The 21,429-nt window shown below is 43.6% G+C and overlaps 1 protein-coding gene across 11 annotated transcripts in view; it reads left to right on the top strand.

Annotated features, from left to right (window-relative positions):
• The first annotated feature begins 10,367 nt into the window (after window positions 1–10,367).
• NCOA2 (nuclear receptor coactivator 2) overlaps window positions 10,368–21,429 on the top strand; it is a 283,479-nt gene continuing 272,417 nt past the window's right edge. For 2 of the 11 annotated variants that reach the window (XM_060115473.1, XM_060115461.1), the window contains exon 1: window positions 10,965–11,152. The gene's annotated coding sequence lies outside the window, so the exon portion shown is untranslated. Of the gene's footprint in view, window positions 10,391–10,964; window positions 11,153–11,429; window positions 11,526–11,606; window positions 11,670–11,700; window positions 11,723–12,472; window positions 12,711–13,370; window positions 13,471–20,439; window positions 20,670–21,429 lie in introns of those variants that run through there. The other 9 variants (XM_060115463.1, XM_060115464.1, XM_060115466.1 and 6 more) reach the window with 9 other exon arrangements.

The following is a 21,429-nucleotide window of genomic DNA, read 5'->3' as shown; positions in this document are numbered from 1 at the left end:
GTTTCCAGCCTTCTGGCCTGCCCTGCAAGTTTTGGATTTGCCAGCACCCATAATTGCATGAGCCAATTCCTTGAAATCTCTCTCTCTCTCTCTCAGTATTTCCTGTTGGGGGATTGCAATCATATGTGATATCATAAAGAAGAAGTATATTACAAATATCTATGAAGATGGGATTTAAAATGCAACCGCATTGTTCTAGACTAAAGCCTCTGTTCCATTTAGTAACATTGGGTTCATTGTTACAATGCCACCATACACTGAGACTGAGTCCTTGCGGTTAAGATGATACGTCAAAATTACTTGTAGATAAAATATACTCTGGTCTCAGAGTTATACTTTGCAGAAAGATATAGAGGTGGTGGTGGGGTGGCGCTTGTCTTCTAACCAGTGTTCTGCAAAGTCGAGGCCATGTGGATGGTAGAGGTACTAGCCTTCTGGTTGTGATCACCCAACACTCCTACCCGGTATTGCTTTGTTATAATAAGGAAATATTTTAACCTTGGCTGCTGGAACAAATTCCTGTCTAATTTATGTTCTGCATTCTGCAACCCCTCCGTTCACTGATTTCACTTAATTTTTTTTTTTTTTTTTTTTTTTGCGGTACGCGGGCCTCTCACTGTTGTGGCCTCTCCCGTTGCGGAGCACAGGCTCTGGACGCGCAGGCTCAGCGGCCACGGCTCACGGGCCCAGCCGCTCCGCGGCATGTGGGATCTTCCCGGACCGGGGCACGAACCCGTGTCCCCTGAATCGGCAGGTGGACTCTCAACCACAGCACCACCAGGGAAGCCCTCACTTAATTTTTATAAAACAAATATTTATCATATTCGAATGGTTTTCTTAGCCACATTCAATCATTCATTCAACAGGTATTTATTAAGTGCCAGTATGAGGCACATCACTCGTAAATTCCATTAAGATAAGGCTGTTTCCTGTCTTGTTCATTACTTGGTCTCCAGTACTGAGAATAATGCTTCGCACAGAATAGGAACTCAATAACTTTGTGTTGAATTAATAAATGGAAAGAAGCATGTCCAGTACCCCTGGTAATAATTTGTACATTATCTCCAGCATTTCGTGTCCAAGGGTTGTTAACACACGCTTCTTAGTTGTGAACATAAGTCCTTTAATAACTATTAGCTATGGCAAAATGGCTTTTTTTTTTAAAATGTTTTTGTGAAAGGCTTTGAAGTCTCAGATGAAAAGTACAGGCAGTCCTCATGGATTTATTTCAGAAGTTTAGTTGTTCACTGATTGGTTGTGAGGCAGAACATATTTTTCTATGGAAACAAGGTTTTGCAAGGGGTTTAGATTCTCAGAGCTGCCCTGCTAAAACCTGTGAAATCCAAAATAGCACCATAGTAGTAACAACATAACCATCATGTGTGTGTTTCTGTGGAAAACTAGAACTTAATAAGCTGCTTTTGGAAAGGGACTCTGTTAAGCGTGTCTAGATTCAAATGGTGAGCCTTGGAGTTATGTGGTTACAGTGCAGAAGAGTCTTCAAACTCAACTGTGTTTGGTGTTTCATCTTAGGGATGGCAGCAGGGGTTCAAACAAACAGCAAAACTCTTGAGAGGCAGAGGGTTCAGATACGAGGAAATGGTGACGTAACTGAAACCACTAGTACTCAGGGGAAAGGAAAAGCTGTCTGTGCAGCTCATAGTAGAGAGAGGGAGGAGGAAACATGAGTTGGAAAACCTCTAGGCAGAGGCAAAAAGAGAAGAGAGTTCCAGTCAAGTAAAAACCTTGCCAGTCTTAGGTGGTTCGTTGGCCATGTATAAATCAGGGATTGAGTGTATTAGAAAGTATCCAGTATTAGTAGTTTATTTTAAAACTTAGTCTAAAAGAAATACAGGATCTAAGTACTAGCTTTTCTTATTTTGTAACAAAGGAATGTGCTTAAGTAAAATTTATACCATAGAAGGAATTTTTTAAGTTGTTTTTATTAAATACTGAATATACACAAAATAATATTTCTAACATGTATAACAGATATAAAGAACAATAAATATCCACATGCCTGCCACTCAGTGTGAGAACTAGGACATTAATCATCTAAAAGGGTTAGAGGATGGGGCAAGAGAACAACTGCAATCTTTCAGGTAGTTGTGTGTCTGAAACTTCATAATCATCTTGGGGAAGACCTAAAAACAAAACAAGCCAGGAGCCTAGGCATTTCATCAAGGATGTCAAAAACTGACATCCATAAATAATAGACTAATTAAAATATAACATTGATTGACCCTGTAAATGTTTTGAATAAAAACAGAGTTTTATATTTTAAAGCCCAAGAAATATTGCTAGAATGAGGGCTCTGTGGTGAGTAGGACTATTTGTCAAGTGGTCCACATTTATAGAAGCCTATTTCAAAAGAAGCAAGAAGATGGTTCTCCTAAGGAAGAAGAGCTGTTATTCAGATGCACTCTTTTTCACGAAGATATTTTTTCTGTCCTAGCTAAAATTGAACAGTCATTCCCCTTCACACCCAGGATTTTATAACAATCTTGCAGTTTCACCAAAGGCATCTTTTTTCCTCTGAGTGAGCTTTAGCTCCCTGATACAGTATTTCCAAACTGCATGGAATCTTAAAAAGTCCTCAAGTAGGAAACTTGAGTCCTTGATAACACGTCCAGAACATTTTCATGAGAACATTCTGGAGATGGATAGTGGTTGCACAGCAGTATGCATGTACTTAATGCCACCGAATTGTACACTTAAAAATGGTTCACATGGGCTTCCCTGGTGGCGCAGTGGTTGAGAGTCCGCCTGCCGATGCAGGGGACACGGGTTCGTGCCCCGGTCCGGGAAGATCCCACATGCCGCGGAGCGGCTGGGCCCGTGAGCCATGGCCGCTGAGCCTGCGCGTCCGGAGCCTGTGCTCCGCAACGGGAGAGGCCACACAGTGAGAGGCCCGCGTACCGCAAAAAAAAAAAAAAAAAAAAAAAAAAAAGGTTAATTTTTAGGTTATATATATTTCACCACAATACAAAGGTACCACCAACCAACCAAACAACCAACTAACCAAGTGTTTAAGTCATCCTGTTTATGGGCTTAGATTCTGATCTAGAACCTACTTCTTTTTTTTTTTTTTTTTTTTTTTTATTTTTTTATTTTTTTTATTTTTAAATTTTATTTTACAGATTTAATCAGTTATACATATACATATGTTCCCATATCCCCTCCCTTTTGCGTCTCCCTCCCACCCTCCCTATCCCACCCCTCCAGGCGGTCACAAAGAACCGAGCTGATCTCCCTGTGCTATGCGGCTGCTTCCCACTAGCTATCTACCTTACGTTTGGTAGTGTATATATGTCCATGCTGCTCTTTCACTTTGTCACAGCTTACCCTTCCCCTTCCCCATATCCTCAAGTCCATTCTCTAGTAGGTCTGTGTCTTTATTCCTGTCTTACCCCTATGTTCTTCATGACATTTTTTTTCTTAAATTCCATATATATGTGTCAGCATACAGTATTTGTCTTTCTCTTTCTGACTTACTTCACTCTGTATAACAGACTCAAGGTCCATCCACCTCATTACAAACAGCTCAATTTCATTTCCTTTTATGGCTGAGTAATATTCCATTGTATATATGTGCCACATCTTCCTTACCCATTCATCCGATGATGGACACTTAGGTTGTTTCCATCTCCGGGCTATTGTAAATAGGGCTGCTATGAACATTTTGGTACATGTCTCTCTCTGAATTATGGTTTTCTCAGGGTATATGCCCAGCAGTGGGATTGCTGGGTCATATGGTAGTTCTATTTGTAGTTTTTTAAGGAACCTCCATACCGTTCTCCATAGTGGCTGTACCAATTCACAGTCCCACCAGCAGTGCAAGAGTGTTCCCTTTTTTCCACACCCTCTCCAGCATTTATTGTTTCTAGATTTTTTGATGATGGCCATTCTGACTGGTGTGAGATGATATCTCATTGTAGTTTTGATTTGCATTTCTCTAATGAGTAAAGATGTTGAGCATCCTTTCATGTGTTTGTTGGCAGTCTGTATATCTTCTGTGGAGAAATGTCTATTTAGGTCTTCTGCCCATTTTTGGATTGGGTTGTTTGTTTTTTTGCTATTGAGCTGCATGAGCTGCTTATAAATTTTGGAGATTAATCCTTTGTCAGTTGCTTCATTTGCAAATATTTTCTCCCATTCTGAGGGTTGTCTTTTCGTCTTGTTTATGGTTTCCTTTGCTGTGCAAAAGCTTTTCAGTTTCATTAGGTCCCATGTGTTTATTTTTGTCTTTATTTCCATTTCTCTAGGAGGTGGGTCAAAAAAGATCTTGCTGTGATTTATGTCATAGAGTGTAGAACCTACTTCTTATTCTAAGACTCCTCTCAGCCTACCTGCATAAACCTTTATGTTAAGTGAGATGAGATCAACAGCTGACCAACTCTTAACTTATTAGAGTACATTTAATTTTTATTAGTTTCTATTTTTTTATTTTATTTTATTTTTTTTATTTTTGCGGTACGCGGGCCTCTCACTGTGGTGGCCTCTCCCGTTGCGGAGCACAGGCTCCGGACGCGCAGGCCCAGCGGCCATGGCTCACGGGCCCAGCCGCTCCGCGGCATATGGGATCCTCCCAGACCAGGGCACGAACCCGTATCCCCTGCATCGGCAGGCGGACTCTCAACCACTGCGCCACCAGGGAGGCCCTAGTTTCTATTTTTAATAGACATCTTTATTTTCGAGTTAGTCAAGGTAAACATAAGAGAAAGAATTGTAGAAAATATGTCAATACTTTTCTTTTTATAAACACATTTATTTAAAAAAATTATTTATTTGGCTGTGTTGGGTTTTAGTTGTGGTGCGCGGGCCATTTGTTGTGGCATGCGGGCTTCTCTCTAGTTGTGGCCCTTGGGCTCCAGAGCACACAGGCTCAGTGGTGGCAGCACGTGGGCTTAGTTGCCCGGCAGCATATGCGACCTTAGTTCCCTGACCAGGGATCAAACCCGCGTCCCCTGCATTGGAAGGCGGATTCTTAACTGCTGGACCACCAAGTCCCCTGTCAACACTTCTTAAATTGATTATATTTGTATATATATGTGTATATATGCATGTTGTTTTACTATTATTTATACTTTTACTAAAACTAAATAAACTTTATTGGCACCTGTACCTACTTATGCTAAGTAAAGTAACATTTTAGGAAGTTGATGTGCTAAAATCTGTGTGGGATATTAAGAAATCTAAAATATTATCCCTGTCTTTAAGGCACTAGCAGTTGAGTTAGGGAAACATCAGTAAGTGCATACAACAATAACACCTTTTTAATTGAAGTCTAATATATATAGGTAGGTACACAGGTCATGTTTATACCTTGAATGAGCTGTGCACACAATGTTTCAGGAAATGAACACGTCCAAGTAACCTCCACTCAGATTAGGAATAGGGTATTCTCATCATCTCCAAATCTCCCTCATGTGCTCTCCCAGGTACCACCTACTCCAAAAAAGGTAATGACTGTCCTGGTATCTATCACTATAGATTAGTTTTATCCATCTTCCATCTTATGTAATGACATTATACAGTAGTATTCTTTTATATCCAGCTCCATTTGCTCAAGATTATTTTTATATGATTTATCCACTTTACTGCATGGAGCTATAGTGTATTCATTTAAATTTCAATATAGTATTCCATTGAGCAAAAACACTGTAATTTATTCGTTCTTCAGTCAATGAATTCTATTGGATATATACTTAGGAGTGGAATTATTGGGTCATAAAGCAGAAATGCTCAGCTTTAATGGATATTGCCAAAAAGCTTTTCAATTTACATTTCAAGTTTTCATTTTCTGTTTCTAATATATAAAAATACAACTGTATTTTGTACATTAACCTTCCATTCCAGAGATCTTCTAAAATTTAATTCTAATCATTTGTTGCTTCTTTTGGATTTTCTACATAAACGTTCATGCCATCTGCAAATAATGACAGTTTTATTTCTTCCTTAGTGGTAGTTATATCATTTTTTTCTTCATTGCATTGACTAGAATCTCCTGTACAATATTGAATACAGATGGTAATAGTGGACATTCTATTTCCAATTCTCTTTCCCAATCTCTAGGAGCAGGTGTAAATGTTTCACCATTGAGTATGACATTTGTTATAGGCTTTTTGTACATACAGTTCATTATATTGAGGAACTTCTCTCTTTTTTTTATAAACTTTGTTTTTAAAAATTTATTTATTATTATTATTATTATTTTTGGCTGCATTGGGTCTTTGTTGCTGCGTGCGGGCTTTCTCTAGTTGCAGCGAGCGGGGGCTACTCTTTGTGGCGGTGCGTGGGCTTCTCATTGCCATGGCTTCTCTTGTTGTGGAGCACGGGCTCTAGGTGCGCAGGATCAGTAGTTGTGGCACATGGGCTCAGTAGTTGTGGCTCGCGGGCTCTAGAGCGCAGGCTCAGTACTTGTGGTGCATGGGCTTAGTTGCTCCACGGCATGTGGTATCTTCCCAGACCAGGGCTTGAACCTGTATCCCCTGCATTGGCAGGCAGATTCTTAACCACTGCACCATGAGGGAAGCCCAGGAACTTCTCTTTTATTCCATTAAAAAAAAATGCCGATAGTAATTTGGTTAAATATATTCCTAAGTATTTGATGTTTTTTACGTTTTGTAAATGACATTTAAAAAAATGTCATTTTCCAGTTGTTTCTTCCTAGTATATAGAAATATAATTTCTGACTGTTGGCCTTGTATCTTGTGATCTTACATTCATTTTAATAGTCTATAGGCTCTTTTGAATTTTTTATGTATACACTCACATCATCAATGAATAAAGATGGTTTTACTTCCTTCCTTTTCACTTTCTTACCTTGTTGCACAGGATAGAATTTGCAGAGAGGCTAAATAACGTGCCGAAGTTCACACAGTTAGTAAGAGCCAAGATTGAAACTCATGTCAGTCTGTTTCCAGAACACCCTGGAATGAGTGAGGGTGTATTAAGTATTTTGTTGCTGTTACTGCTAGAAAAAGCAGGTAGGGTCCTACTGAAGATGGTCTTGAATATAAGGTAAAGGATTTGAATTGCATTCTGTAGGCAATTAAGGATTATTAAGAGTTTTCAAGTGGGAAACAAATAGAATAGAAGTGGGAATATTAATCTTGTGACAGTGTGTAGTATGGTTTGAATGGAACCCCTCATTCATTGATTTATTCATTTCACAATCATTTATTGAGCTTGCATTATGTTCTAGGAGTTGTTATAGGTACTAAGGAAATAAAGATGAAGACAATGTGTTGCTTAGAGTAGTAGAGATTTTCAGTGATGAAGAAAAGAATTTTAGCCAATCTGTTAGCCATGCTGCAAAGGCAGCTCTATGATCTTGCATAAATTAACTTCTCTGAACCTCATTTTTTTTGTATGTAAAATGAGAATAATAATACATATAATGCCTACTTTGATTAGAAATAAAAATATATGTAGGACGCTTGACCTGTTATCAGACACATTTATGGTAGCTATAATATTTAAGGGATTTGGAGAGAGCACACGATAAGAATGAAACATTTGGTCAAACAGTTGTTTTTTTCAATAATCAAATTGTCAGACAAATGTCTTAACTGGGTCCCCCCATCCAGTGATTACATTTTTAATAGAATGAACGATAATTTTTTTGTTTTTATAACTTGAAAGGAACACCGAAATAGAGATAACTGTGCTATGCGAGGATCTAATCAACATAATAATATTCCATTAGTATAAAGAACTTAAGAGTTAACAAAGCACATTTATTTATACCATTTTGTTTGAGTCTTGCAACAATTATGCAGATGAGCAAACTGAGATATTTAGTCACACATTAAGTAGCAAAGCGCAGTTCATCTGTTTGCCTATCTTTTCTAGCTCTTCTTACCATACTGTGTTACCTCTCATTATATCATGAAGCATGCTAGTAGTAATAATAAAAAAATCATATTGAATCTTCCATTTTTATATAGTTTATGTATGAAGAAAGTAACTTGAAGTTGAATGAGGAAGAGAAGACAGACAAAATAGAATTTCTTGTCCTATAGTATTCACATTGTCCTGATTTTCTTAGGTGTGTTATTAACTATATAAATTATCATTTTTCTTTACTACTTTAAGTTGCATTTGTGATTTGGCTGACATTTCTTTTTGGTTTTTGTCTACTTGCCTCATCCATCCATGGTGTGTCGTTTCTACTTCTACTAAATTTCAATAATTTCCTTCCCCTTTACAATTTGCACCCACATTTTTTTCCTTATTGGGTTGTTCTCTGTTGGTAATATATCCACTTCCTATATCTTTGCTTTTATTTATTTTTTCTTTGACTGAATAATTAAGTCAACTTATTTACTTTTCTTCCTTTTTATGTTACATTATCACATGATAATTCACCAATACTTACGGCTGGTTTTCCTAAACAATTATTCTGAGGTCTTACAGAAATCTAAATTCTTTCAAAATACTGAAAACATTTTTTTATAAATACGTTTTAAGAGCAAGGTATTGGAGGGTGACTTGGGGAAACGGACATGAAGACCGATTGGATACTGTTGTTCACATTTTACAGATTCACATAAACAGCAAACATTATATGAGATGTTGTTAGGAGCTATAGCATGTAAAAACAAGAACAAGACATGGTTCCGGGCCCTGAATAGCTTACAATCTAGTGAAAGAGAAAGACAATATATAAACAACTCGAGTGCAAGACAGAATATTGTTATAACTATAGCATGAACTGTTGAGGGAGACCAGAGGCTGTAGAAGAGAGCAGAAGTTATAGGATTCCTCAAGGCTTGAGGCAACCAATTAGCAGCTGGAGGCAACTCATGCTAAGCTGTCAGATTTTTTTATTTGTTTTATTTTTATAGACAGTCATGTATCTTGAGTAAGTTTTATTGAGTAACATGGAAATGCAATGGGAGTCATTAATTTGCACAGATATCATGGGTGGTTTTTGAAAGTGTGAAATCTACTGTTGCAGAGTATGGATGAACTCTGGACTTCTGCCAAAAGAGGAGTAGAAAGCCAGAAGGAGAATCTTTTCTTTATCACAACTCAGAGTTGGGGGTGATGACAGGAAAGGAAATTGGAGTCCAGCAATGCGACAGACCTCAGGCGACTACCACCTCATTGTAGGAATACTATGGATGAGGATTTGTGGAAGAAAACAGGTCATTAAAAAACCCTCCATTTCTCATTTCTTACCCAGTGTTTTGGAGAGTTTTGGGTTTTCAGGAAACCTTATTCTCTTACGCCATGTAATTAAAATGATCTACAAAAATTTATTAAATTAATACATGGTGAATGCAAACATTTCAAACACTATAGTGTACAAAATAAAAGTGGAAGTACTACTCCATTACACACCCACTCATACTCCCCAGTGTTAACAATGTTATAGCCTTCCAAACATTTTCTATCCATAGTCACGCATACACACGTTTTTTTCTTTCCCGAAAGAAAATTGGTGGTACTCCCACAAATTTGAGGTTGAAGACACCATTAAAAGTGTGGGCTCTGGAGTCTGCCAGAACTGGGCTCAAATCTTCTCCAGCTTCCCAGCTGTATGACCCTAGGCAAATTTTACTTCTTTAAGCTTCTTTTTTTTTTTTTTTTTTTTTTTAATGCGGTACGCGGGCCTCACACTGTTGTGGCCTCTCCCATTGTGGAGCACAGGCTCCGGACGCGCAGGCTTAGCGGCCATGGCTCACGGGCCCAGCCGCTCCATGGCATGTGGGATCTTCCCGGACCGGGGCACGAACCCGTGTCCCCTGCATCGGCAGGCGGACTCTCAACCACTGCGCCACCAGGGAAGCCCTAAGCTTCATTTTTTTGTGAAGGCTAAAAATGGTAATTACTTTGATAATCAAAATGTATAAATCACTTAGCACAGTGCCAGACACATAGTAAGTGTTCAATAAACACTATTATTGTCTATGGCAAGTGACCTTTCTCATTTTAAGACTAAAAATAAGGAAATTTGTTGAACAAATGTTGCTCATTTCTTCAGACGAAATGTATCTGGGTTGTGAAGAACTTGCTTTTCCAAAGCATAAAACTGATCCAAGTAACCTTTATGAGGCTTCTCTTCTAATTTTCAGTGCAACTCTCCTGCATCCCCCCAACATCACTTTCTGTCTAGAAAGTAGACTTTCCACTAAAAAACTTCTGTGACTCATGTCGTGGCAAGAATGCTCAACCAGGTCAGGCTTTACACTGTGTGTCCTTTTGCTTTATCATGCAATTGCTGGGTGGCACCCTTTTAAGCTCGCCTCGCACGGTCGCGCCACTCCATCCCCTCTTCAGATGCGGCTGCAACTGGAGAAGCCTATCGTCTTAGGGGCCGAGGTTGAATTGATGGACGACGGGCACCTCCAGGGCGCAGCAGCAGACGCGGGCGTGCGAGGTGCGCCCTAGGGGTGCAGGCTGCTGGTCGAGGGGCCCGGGCGGAGTGCGGGCGAGAGGTCCCTCCCGGGGCGAACCTGGCACTGGGCTCTCTCCGATCTTCGTGCGGGGGCATCTGCCCCGCCGTCTGCAGCCCCAAGATCCCACTGCCTCCACTCTGCAGCCCCGGCCTGCCCCATCCACTCGTTCTTTTTGGCACTGCCCTTTGCCCTCCCATGGAGTCATCTGTTTACTCTCCCTTCACTTCCAGTCACCCATAGGTCACCCTCCCTCTACCACAGTCACCCATTTTGTCCCCTCTCCTTTCTCTCCTCACTCTTCACCTCTCCCCAGGTCGCCTTCTTAGAGGATTCCGCCGACGGAGATGCTGCGGACCCCGCGGCCAGGGTCTGCTCCCCGGAGAACCCTCTGTCCACCTTTGCCCCCTCCCCGGGGGCGCGGGACGCAAGTTTCCCTTCCGTCCTTTTCCCAGTGACAGGACTTGGCTGCGGCCACGGCCAGGGAGGCGGGGGGAGGGACTGCCTGGCTCCCGAGCCCCCTCCCCTGATCGCGAGCTCTGCGCGGTCTGTGTGTCTCTCGGCAAGTGCGGAGACGCGGAGGAGGAGGAGGAGGAGGGAGTTGGGGGAGGATCTCCATTGAAATAAACAACCAGGCAGCAGTTATTAACACGGGAACATGGCGGCCGCAGCCTCAGCCACAGCTTCGGCGGCGAAGGTCAGCGCCGACGGCAGCCGGCACCTGACGGCGTGACCGACCCGAGCCGGTAACCGCGCCTTCCCTGGGGGCCGCGAGGGCGGGCGGGGGGCGGGAGGCGGGCGGCGGGTGGGGGGCGCCGCGTCCCCACCCCCGGCCGCGTCTGCCCTTCCTGCGCCGAGCCGGGCAGAGCCGCGCGCCGCCGAGAGGGCTGTTTTGTGTGCGGCGACCGCTGCCCCGGTGCGCGGAAAACGCGAGTTGCATCCCGAAGGCGCCGCGAGGCTGGGGAGTTGGGGCTTGGGGGGTGGGGAGGGCGGGAAGCGGCAGGGAGACGCGGAGTCCCTGGGAGAGAAAGGAGGCGCTCCAGCGCTTTGCCAGAGCTCGGGAGACGAGTCCCGGAGCGCGAGGCGGGCGGAGGCTGCAGCCCGCGGCGCCGGCGAGAGGTGAGAGCCGAGGCGCGGCGGGGAGGCCGGGGGCACGGGCGCGGCCCCCGCCCGAGGAGCGAGGCGCCCGCCGCCCTGCCCGGTGCGGGCCGGCGAGGAGCGCGTCTCCTGCGCCCTCGGGGGACGCGAGGCAGGGAAGGAAAGGTGAAGCCGAAGGTGCATTCTTTCATGGAAACGCGGAGCGACTGCTGCGCAGGGTGGGAGCCGGGCGAGGGGAGGCAGGACTTGGGAAGTGCTCGGGGGTGTGTGAAGGTGAAGCGCCGTGTCAGGGGCGGCCGACTGGGTGAGACGCCGGGAGGAGGGGATCCGCGGCCCGGCAGCCGGGCCGGGCCCGTGTCAGCGCCGGGGGTGGGGGGCGAGGGGCGCCGCGCGCCGCGGGCGGACGGGAAGGAGCTGTGGCGGGAGGGGCGGGCGGCGCGCTCGGGCCGAGCAGGCCGGGCCGCGGTGGGGGCGGGGAGCCGGGGGCCGGACCGCGGCGGCGCCGAGCCCGGCTCGCCCCTGACTTAACTTTCTGGGTGCGGGCGTGTGTGCAGGAGGCGCGCAGGGGCCGGGGCTGGGGGCGGGAGGCGGTCCGGGAGGTTCCGGGTTGGCTCGCCAGCGCCCCCTTTTCTCTCCCCCATCTCCCCGCCCCTGAAGGGACAGGCCCTCAGGGCCCCCAGGCGGGAAGCGGGAGGGGCCCTCCCGGCTGGCTCGCGACGGTCACGCCCCGGGCCGGGGGACACTTCTCTCTCGGGCCTCCGGGGGCTGCTGGGGGAGGGGGTCAGGGTCTTCGCTGCGCGCAGGAGCTCCCCGCCCCCCGCCCCTCGCCCCTCCGGGGAGTCCCGGAGGCGCCTCTTCCGAGATCGGGGGTGGGTCGGTCCCTGGTTAACTGGTCCCTCCCTCTTCCCCCTCCCCCTAGTGGTTTCCGGGGCCTGCGGGACCGAGGGGCGGGAATCGGGGTCCGAGCGCCCTGCACCGGCCCGGAGCTGGACCGGGCCTAACGCCGTCCGGGTCTGTCACTGGTAGGGGAAACTTTCCTAAACCGGGGACCGAGCCTGAACGCCCTCCTCCGCCACCTCGTCCTCTAATCCCACTCCCACTCCACCTCCTCCAAAGCCTTCCCCTCCCACCGACCCGAATCTCGTTGCGTGTGACTGATGGGACAGTGAGCCAATCGAAGGCAGGGAACTGACCTGCCGGGTGTCGGTAAGCCAATCGCGGGGGCTGGAGGAAGGGAGGGGGCGGGGCTTCTTCCGGACCAGTTAGAGAGGAGTTGCGCGCGGGGCGGGGGAGTCATGGAGACGCCAAGAGCTCTCCACTCTTGCACATCCCTGGTCACCCGCTCCTAGATCTGTGGGGTAGCGTCACTTACGGGGGCTCTGACCGGGGGAGGCAATGTAGTTTGCACGAGATACTGTGTATCTCTGGTACCACCAGAGACGTTGTCTTAGACACGACGAAGTCTAAAAGGCACTTAAGATGTGGCAGTAACTGTCCGAGGCCCGTTTCTAAAATGGCATATATTGTAGTGATCGCGTTCTGGACCTCAGCGCTCGGTTTACGTGCTGAGGACCATAGGAGTTATATGTTTATCTCTATCTCAGTTTCACTCAGCTACTCCAGCGTGGGGACAATGAAATTTGAAAGGGTTCTCTGAAAACGAAGGCATCGGGAAAAACTCACGTCAGTTGATTATTGGGAGTGTAAAGCATCATTGTTTGTAATGGCTTCACTGGTTCCTTGATTAATTAGAGCGCCAGTTTCCAAAGTACACTTGGAAGTTCGGTGTTTGGGATGACATTAAAAAAAAAAGTTGTGGTTTATGGTATGCATTTTTTGTTTTCTGTTTTTTTGCTCTTTTTTAAGTAAACAAAATGAAGTTAAGAACCAAAGCATCACTTTGAAACCTAAAGCGTTGGTATTTAAGGAACAAGCTGGCCAAAGAATATTTGTCTACAGAAAGAAAGTGAGTAAAATGTAGTTTGTCAGATTACTCCCACACAAAAGATTCTTAAAAATAAATTATTTTAGTTTGCTTAAACACTCCTGAATGGTACAGTGTGTGGGTACTTTTTTGGTTTTTGCAAGGTTAGGAGACATCTTTGGTTATTTTACACTGTTGGCTACAGTCCAGTGACTTCCTCAACTCTTGACTTTTCAGAATAGGGAGGATAGGTCTTCGGTTCTCTGTGAAGATCACAGGTTGCTCTGCAGGAATAGCAGTGTTTTAAAAAGACAGCAGCTGCTGCTGCGATGCTTTGTGTGTGTGTGTGTGTGTGTGTGTGTGCGCGCGCGCTCCTGTTCTTTGTTGGGGAGGTTAGTGCACATTGACAGCAGCAAGGCTCCTTTTTCCAACTGGAATTTGTAGAATCTTTGGGAGTTCAAAGAATGAATAATATTACCTTGAGAATACATCTGTTCATTTTGTGATGAGTATCCCATGAATTTAATCTTGGGAGGGATTTGTTTTGTTTTATTTTTTGAGGCATTTTATGTGCATGATACTTATGTATACTGGTTTCTTGAGCTTTTAATAAAACTGGGTTACTAAGAAAGAATTGAGGGGTCTGTAGTTTTAGGGAACAGTATTTACCATGAATTCCCAACCCAGTATAATTGTAAGTGTTCGTATAGACAAAAATTAATTGCATTTTGCTCTAGCCCTTGAGGTGTTATTTTAGTGATAAAATAGTAAAAACTGTGAAGTTAAAACAAACATTTAGCTGCTAGAAGTAGGGAGTGTTATAAATTAAACAACGTTCAGAATTTGACAACATTCAAAACCGCCCCGTCATTAGTTAATATAGCTACTGAAGGCCACTCTGACATGTGTCTTTTGTATGCACAAGAGCAGCACATTATTTTGCTCCTTCTCTACAATAATCCTTGAGAATGTTCTCAGATTCTTGGTGGCAGTGAGTAGCAAGTCCCCTAATGCCTGCTAGGGGGAAAAAAAACCTCTCAAGCATATGGAGACATCTAGAAAAAGATGTGCATCGTCAGCTGTGATTCCATTGTGTGCTCTCAGACTGGATCTGAGCCTTCTTCCTCCAGGGAATTTCAGTCTTAACAGAGGAGTTTTAGATGTCAGGATACTGAAGCAGAGGTTAGAAAAGAGCTTACCAATTACGAATTTAATATTTTTTAGATAGTTTAGCTCTGATTTTAACCCTTCATTGGTTAAATGTAATTTACATGACCTTTGCTCAGTGTTAGAGATGCATTTTACTAGAAACCTAAAATGTAAAGATCAGAGGGGAACTTGGGCTGCGGTGTGAGCACATAAAGGGGCAGTGCTTCTTGGTTGGCTTTATCTTTAGTTGTGTCTTATTAAAGCTTTGCAAGCCTCAGAAGCAAGGACCTATGAACAGTGCTTTCGTTACACACCCTATATTTAAGGATTCAGTACCTTAGCTGTTTCAAATCACATCAGGTTGAAATGTGACCCATAAGTTGACAGCTTGGATTTCTTAGGAAAAATTGTTTGTGTTGAATTGAGTTTAAAAGGGATGCTTTTAAGCAGTCATTAGGATGTTGGGTACCAAAACAAAGGGGGGGCTCTTTAAACAATTCTTCTAGAAGATTAGTTTTCTGAAATGCACAGTGTGTCCTTATTTGATATTTTGACCATTATTATGTCACGATTGAAATTATTTAAATGCATAATTAATGCTTCACTATTTTTATAGCAAAATTGCTATTTAAGAAATTGTTAGCTTTTCAATGTTTTGTGTTTATAGTTTTGTTTGGTAATTTATGTTATTACATGCTCTATCAATTTTAAATTAAGAGAATAGGAGGGAGAAAATAAGTCAGTTGCTTTAAGGCGTTGGTCTTTTATTGCAGTAAATCATAAAATGAGCAGCGAATCAGGATCTTTCCCCCAATGAAATAATCAGACTATGTTTACATACTAATAACGAAAACCATTTAAGGGAAGCAGAACGAACCCCGTACTCAGTTTTTTAATACACTTTCGTATTGCAGGCTAATTTTACCTCTATGCCTTGTTTTCTAAACAAAAAAGATTTTGACATTTGTGTTTATTTCCTTTTTTGTTTTTTACAGGCTTGTAGAAGGGTTTATGAATCGTTAACTGTAGAAGGAATATTATGTCATATTACTCTTTAAAGTCTATTGAAAGTAATGTCTGGAAAAGCCGTACAATACGGTTTTAGCGTCACAGGCCCTCAATTCAGACAGTATAAAGAAAACACATACTTTATGGATTCTAGATACTAATATCTAAACAGAGGTGAGAATGTGACTTTTGTGGATATTTTAGAAACGTATGTAGTTCTCCTAGCTGTTACAACACTGAGGCGAGGGTGATTATGAAAAAGTGGAAATCTTAAAGGTTGTGCTATGAAGGTATCTGAAATTAAACGACTACACGGTCTGCAGTTAAATCATAATACTCTTGGCTGTTAGGGCAAAGATTTTATGTGTTTATCCTATGAAATGTTCATCAGGGACCACATTTCTGGCTTCCAGTGGCTATGATGACATAATGCAATTGTGGAAACATTGACTCTAGGACACTTTTCATTTGTTTCTCTAGTTGGAAATTTCTAGAGAAGAATTAAATAAGCAGGGAACCTATGGCAGTGTTTGACTTACCTGCTTTTGAGGCTTTTGGCCATAGAATCTTCATTTTAAGAAAGTAAGAGAGGAGAGCTACTTATAGGTAGACATTATTAGCAGTAATTAAATAGTTATTAATATTTAAAGGTTCTGAAAGAAAAAACAATTTTTACTTTGGGTGTCAATTGATAGATGCATGGAGAATTGAAGTTAGCATGTTAATTCTGTCAGAATTTATGTTTTTTTAGGCAGCCAATTGTGCACTGTTAAGAGTTCCTGATGGAGTTCCCCATGGCCAGGTTAACTCTCATTTTGGGCTTTTTAGATCTTGTTTTTGCATCCTTGTCTCGTTTAACCATTGTTTCATTTGTGTGTTCAGTTATTTGTTGAGTTTTGAGTGTCTCAGCTTTGGCAGTTTACTTTTATAGTATAAACCATCCATTGCAAATCCTGTGATTAAAGGGGGAACACACAGTGGGTGATGATTTTTTTTGGTGGGGGAAGGGTGGAAAGGGATGTGCTCACCTTAATTTTCAATTTGCTTTCATACTAAAGATCTATTCTTTTAATGTGTTAATTTTAATTATATAAGCTAGATAATTCTGCTTTGATTTGGGTTTGGATTTTTTTCCCCCCTGAAAATAGGATTGTAATGTTTATAACAGAAAGGTTGTTAAATGTCCCCCTGACTGATTAGCTTATGATTAAATAGATTTTGTTTAATGAAGGTATGAATATTTATAATTAGTTTTGTTTTTATTTCCCCTGAAATCATGTTATGTGTGGTCCGGGTGGCAACCTATAGTTTGGGTGAAGGTGACAGGGCAGTCAGTGACCTCCTATTTCTATGGATTGTCTGTGCCTTGTTGCTGCTTTTAAGGCTAACGTATCCTGGGCCTTACTTACCACTGTAGGTTTTTCTAAAGGTTTTTCTAAAACTCCCTTGCACGGCCTTTCACAGGTCTTCTGCTGTGGTTGTCAGTTTTTCTAGACATAACTCATTCTTGCTCTTGACTAAAATGTCAGCACTGGGCGAGCAGCACCAGAACAACTGAAATGCTAAGAGCAGCTGTCACTGAGCGTCAGCAACCTGTTAGGGGCTTTTTGAGGCGTGCTCCATCCCTCCATTCGTGCCACAGTCCTGTGAAGTAGAGGTTACCTTCATTTTCCAGGAGGAGATGAAGCCCAGAGGGGATTAAGTCGTGCCTCTGAGCAAAACTTCGGGGAAAAAATTAACCTTGACCAATGAGTGGGGAAACAAATCATAAATATCAGAGGGAATGGTGAGTCTGAGGACAGTCTTCCTGGTCAGGATCTGATAAAGCAAATGTTTGCAGGTCGTCAGAAGGCTCTCAGTCTGGTTGTTTGGTTTGTAAAAAGGATGAACAGGTTTGAATAGATCCAGTCCTGCAAATTCTGTAAGCCTGTGTCTCCCACACCCTTGCCTCAAGGCAAGCCTATACCTGGACAGTCGATACTTATCTTAAGATCTATAAGCAGTCTCCAGATTTTTTAGTCACCAGCCCAGAATTTCACAGTTCCTAAATTGCAGGATTCTTTCTTGTCTTTTAATTTTCAAAAAGTAAGAATGGTAATGGATGAAGTCAAAACAGGTAACCTTTCCTGAGTGCGCACTCAAAACCTGGTGCCCTGCTAATGAGGCGCCCTTGCTATAGGCTCCTGTCTGGTTCTCATTGGAAGACAGTGAGGGAGGCGCTCTTGTCATTCCTCTTTCACAGTTCAGGAAGTGGGGGCGCAGAGCTGTCACATAACTCGTCAAAGGTCACACAGCCCGAGTGCTGGAGAGGACTTTGCATCCAGGCCAACGTTGCCCCTTAGCCCTGCCTTCTTAACTTGTGTTCTTGTTAGCTGGTCGGTCGGCCGCACTTCCCCGCAGCCTCGTGTGGATGTGTCCCATCCAGTGCTTTGTGGAGATAACACAGATCCGTCATTCTCCACTAGGGAAAGGGAAAGGGAAAAGGGGTAGGAGTGTATTTTGCAAAAGCACATTCAAGTTGCCTATTGTTTCTCACAATCAGAAGCTCAGAAAATAAGCTTGAGAAAACTCCATTGTGGGTGAGAGGTAGAAAAGAGATGGAGAGAGCCCTCTAGATAGAGCTTTGGGACCAATGAAGCACTGGTATAGATATTCGGCTTCTTGTTCCTTTAATGTATATTGAATTCTAGCACGCTTAACCGTTAGGTGGTAATTGGGTGATGTATGTTTTGCAGGGTTTTTTGCAACCCGTGTAGCATGGGTGACTCGGTGTTGAGATATTGTAGTCCCCAAAGGAGGCTGGTAATATATTCAGTCATCTGACTTCTGCTCTGCTATTTGTGGAATTCTTCTGTCTGCTCAATTGTTTGCTGGGAGCGGGGAGAGCTTTCAGGGAACTCTCTCACCTGTGCACGTGTGGGGCTCAGCAGTGCACTGCTTTTAGCGTTCCGGCTGCCGGGTCTGAAGCCCTGTTGTCCGAGATGAAAATATAAGGCATGGTATTTTCTATTATTCATTTAGTGGGTCCACAGGAAATGTGATGCCACATCTTCCAAGGCTTGCAGGGTGTGAGGGGGCTCTGGGAGTTCCTGTCGTTGCTGACTGATGTCTGTCCCTGGAAGCACCCGTCTGAACGAGGATGGTCTTTTCTGGCAGGTTGTTCCCACTGATCAGGGATCAAAGATGAAATGACTTCCCTTACCTTCGGTGGTACAGTAGCACTTGTAGGAATATTTAATATTCATTTAGCTTAACATTTCTAATTCTCCTGTTAATATGCTTAATAATGAAAAGCTTTTCAGTTATTGTCAAAATGTAAATTGAACATTGAATTGCATATTTTAGAGGAACCTACAGCTTTACTTGAGTCATTTCTAGAGTCAAACTAAATGGAAAATTTAGACAGTTACTTGGAAAACACATTTTTAAACATACATTTTTAATGTGCTTGTATACATATATTTAAAAATAGATTTTTTTCTCATATATATGCTTGTTAGGTAATGACCTCTGGTTATTGTTGGAACATAGGTGGCGAATTCTTTCACAGGTATTTTTGATTCCTAAATAAGGAATATGGAAGTTCCTGACTAAAAAAATCTCAATGTCAGAAGTGTATGAATTTCTACCAGTTTAACATAATAGCATTTCTTGACATTACAGAAGCTGGTTGTGATAGTTAGGGAGCTGGGCAGTGGGGACCTGCGGGTCCTGGAGGCGATTCTGTGTCCTGTACCTGCCACCTTGTGCCTGCGGCCCGTTGTGGACATCGGGTCTGGTGTGCTGTGCTCGGAGACCGGGCCTTCGACGTGAGGGTGGAGTGATAAACAATAGCACAGCTTTGGACTGCCTCAGTTGGGTATAGATCTTTGTAGACTTTTCTCTGCCTCCTGTTCTCCTTCTTCCCTGGCTTCCTCGGTTGTTGTTGCTGGGTTGTTTCCCGCCCCCCAAAGTTGAAGATGGAAGATGGGTGGCAGTGAAGGAACACAATCAAGATTATGGGGGAGTGTGTTACTATCATTAGTTTTTCGTTAAGTATTTCGTGTCTGATCACGATCTGCAGTTTCCCTCTTTATCTCTGCTCACAGCACTTGGTGAAGGAGCTGGCTATTTGTTAAGGAAGCCGTTAGGTTGAGGACAGATCACGTAACAGGCTGGCTCAGTAACTGGCTGATTTGTTGTTCGAAGTTAGTTGCTGCACAAGGTAGTGGTCCAGCTGACCGGGGGTACTGAGCCTCTGTTGTCTAATAGTATTGAGGATTACATTCCCTAGCTTTGCTGTATTCTATTTCTTCCCTGTTTAAGGATATTGTTACAGGCTCTATCATGTTAGACGTCTTGAAAATGTTCATTAGATTCAAGTGGTCAAAATGGTTATAAGTTGGAAATATTAAGATGATTTAAGACGGGTGAAAATTTTAACCAATCCCTAAAGCCTTAGGAAAGCCCACCTCTTTGGAGTTTCTGGTAGTGTATTGTGTTTTCAATTTCTGTATTTCTGTTTTGAGACTCGTGTAGTGTTCTCATTGCTGTTTTAAGTAAGATGAATGAATATCTTGATTCCTTAAGATTTTCTGTAAAAGTTTGGTATAGAAATATTTATTCCATTAAGAAATGTCATTTTACTGTATTCTAGCACCACCAGAGTCTTTTCTAAATAAACAGATAGTAAGTATAAGTAAAATCTAGTGATGGGACTGGAAGTTATATAAAGATCTATTTATGCTGTACTACCTTGTATTTTAAACAAGAGGTGTGGACAGTTAAGAATTTTAATAAATTAAAGGCTTTAAGCTGTTAAGTATAACACAAGAAAATGACATGATATTCACTGTATCCTGAACATATTGACAGTGACAACTGACAGCAACAAAAGTCAACAGAATGCCTGGACATTGAAGGACATTAGAAAACAAAACTGGAGCGCTTGCCTTCTCCGGGTAAAGGGCACTCACATCGTAAGAACAGCATCCTCGTAATCATTGATGACCTCATCGTGATAGTAAATATCTCACTTTGAGAAAAAGCATTCAGGAGAAAAGAGAGTCAGGAGACGGAGGGAAGCCCAGGTTTGCTGGCTCGAGGTGAGTGAAGGCTGGGGCAGGATGGAGCTGGACTGGGTGCATATGGCCCGGCCCTGTGTGCAGTGCAGGCCGTAGGGCCAGCTGGGACCCCTGTAGGAGAGGTCCTCGGCTGCTCCCTGCCTCTTCTCATGGTCACTGGAGGCAGGCCCGGACCCTGTGGTGGGGAGAGAAGGGAGAGCCTGTGGTAGGTAGAGCTGGTCCCAGGGCACTGAGGCCCCAGAAGCTCTCCTGCACGGTAGCTGTCTGCATCCTGATCTCGCACCGGGAGCTGGCCGGCTCCCGTGTGTAGAGTCTTCTGATGAGCTGCATCCTTAATTCTGGACCAGGTCGGTGGTGCTGATGGCCCGCTCCCTTCCACCCCAATGCTCTGTATTACCAGACTGAGCATCTGGGGGATTCTCTTCCCCTTTTCAGGTGAGAAGTGAGGGGACTGCTCCACCCAATAGCAGGTAAAGACCAGGTAGGGCAAGGGAAGGCCTTCTGGGGCTTGTGATTTTCAGAGGCTGAGCTCCTTGCCTTCACCTGGCCTGGCCCTCAGATGAGTGAGGGAAGCCAGTGCCTTTGCACCAAGGGATAGAGACGGGTTTCCTGGTTATGGAGGCCCTCTTCATTCCCTACTCAAGAAACTTCCCGGTGAGGTTCAGGTGTCTCTAGCAGCCTCATCCCAGGCTTTCTGGGCCTGCCTCAATGGTTCATAGGTGTTTACTCTCTTGGAGAAAGGGATTGAGTGTATAATGAGGAAAAAGAAAAGGAAAGGCGT

The sequence above is a fragment of the Mesoplodon densirostris genome, chromosome 13 (assembly GCF_025265405.1).
Source record: "Mesoplodon densirostris isolate mMesDen1 chromosome 13, mMesDen1 primary haplotype, whole genome shotgun sequence".
Classification (NCBI taxonomy): domain Eukaryota; kingdom Metazoa; phylum Chordata; class Mammalia; order Artiodactyla; family Ziphiidae; genus Mesoplodon; species Mesoplodon densirostris.
Note: the sequence above shows the minus strand (reverse complement) of the source record. Positions and strands in the feature narration are given on the sequence as shown.